Source organism: Solanum tuberosum, unplaced genomic scaffold (assembly GCF_000226075.1).
Source record: "Solanum tuberosum cultivar DM 1-3 516 R44 unplaced genomic scaffold, SolTub_3.0 scf00258, whole genome shotgun sequence".
Taxonomy (NCBI): Eukaryota; Viridiplantae; Streptophyta; class Magnoliopsida; order Solanales; family Solanaceae; genus Solanum; species Solanum tuberosum.
Window position 1 is genome coordinate 497,182 of NW_006239179.1, and position 2,023 is coordinate 499,204.

Genomic DNA, 2,023 nt, shown 5'->3' on the forward strand with positions numbered 1-2,023 from the left:
TCACGTCTAGGCCCTAGGCTTGGGTCGTGACATTTGCTCCCTAATGTCAAAATGCAACTAGGGTGTTTGTTCCCTATAAATGAAAGATGATGTCTCTAGGGTGTTTGTTCCCTAAGGTTAAAATGCAATTAGGGTGTTCGCTCCTTAGAAATGAAAGATGAAGCCTCTAGGGTATTTGTTCCTCAATGTCAAAATGCAACTAGGATGTTTCTTCCCTAGAAATGAAAGATGATGCATCTAGGGTGTTTATTCCCTAAGGTCAAAATGAAACTAGGGTGTTTGTTCCCTAGTAATGAGAGTGATTTTTTTTAACAAATAAAAATATGTGTAGTTTTTAAATTGAGTAACTTTTAAACTCTTTTTGATTAAAATTTTTTTGATCTATTTTTTTTAAAACGATCCAATTTCATTCTTTCAAATATATAAAATTTTATTTTGTAAGACCGAACCCATTCTAGGACTGCCTACGTATCTTGTGTAGCAAGAATCAGGTCAAATGTAGTTCATATAAATAAAAACTTATTATTTATTTTCTTGATGTTTTTTTTACAGAATACCTCTTTTAAAAAAACACTAGAGGAGAAAAGAAAGAAATTAATTCATGGTTGAGATTGTTTTGATTTTAGTTGGTACCAAAAATTAGAATTATACATATGAATCACCTTCAACTAGTTTCAGACAAATTTGAACTCAATTTTGAGTAATCCCTATAGTTTAAAATGGTATCTCAAACAGACTTAAGTATTTACAAGGTCAGTTCATCTTGCCTAAATTAAGGGATAGAATTATTCATATCCTCATGTTTCAAATGTCCTTGCAACAAATGAAGTCCTACTTCACACAATAGAAGTGTTCTGATCTTAGGACATTTTAGAGGTCACTCACACTCAGAAAGACGTTCAGTGCATGAGATTGAGATACCATATGCTTGACCCTCATGTAAGTATCCACTAATGTGAAAACCTCAAAAATGAGATCAAATTGGACTTGTTATTCGCTTGAAATATAGGCTTAGGGAAAGGTAGGATATTCATTTGGGATAAAGGGACTATTTCCTCTTTAAAATTTGCACAATGCTCTCAATATTTTTTCATTTTCGCATTTGGCCTTTGATTTCTTGAAAACTTCTGCTCATTTTTGTTTGGCGAAATGGTTTGGTGGGTATAGGATTGTATTCTGGACCCTTCTACTTATCCCTTTGTCATCTGGACCCTTGAACCCATCCAAACCAAACATTTTAAACTCATTTTTGGTTGTGGTATGGTGTGTGTTAACGTTGCACAAACACGTACGTTGGCCAAAAAGAAATTTTTTTTAATCCACGTATGATATTATATTCCACGTAGGCAAATGACTCATGTGAAACAAAGAATAGTCCAACCCCTTCCAAACCTTCACGACTTTTCCACTTCTCCTCTTCTCCTCTTTTCCTCTCAGTGATTTCTCCACTAACACATACACGTTCGTCTGTGATTTTGCTCATTTGATGCTTAGTTGAAGCTCAGTTCCACTCAGATTTTCATTGTAAGTTCTTGCCTTTTGCATTAGTTCTGATATTTTTCATTTTCTCATGCGTATCTGTTTGATTTTAGGATCAATTGTCATTCGATTTTCTGAATTTTTTTGGAGATTCTACTTTGGTGTTGGTGTAATGTTAGTGTAATATGCTTTCTTAGTTGATGTATGACTTCGAGTGACTTCAATGGCACATTTCGTAAATTTGAGTAGATTCTATGGTTTATTCGTAAAATCCCAATTTCAACTAAAATTAATATTTTATTTCTGGTCAATTGTCTTGGGTATTGATAGTGTTAGTGGTCCATTGTTACAACAATTAGATCAATTCATTATAAGGATTGGGTATTGATAGTATTTCCTTAAAAAATTAGGGCTTTTTGTGTTACAGTCATGGTAAGTTAATGACTTTAACTGTAGTTGTTTTTCTTTTGACTTTACATGCATCGTAAGGTAATGACTTTAACTATAGTGACATTTCAATTTCACTATGGTGGTTGTTTTGTAT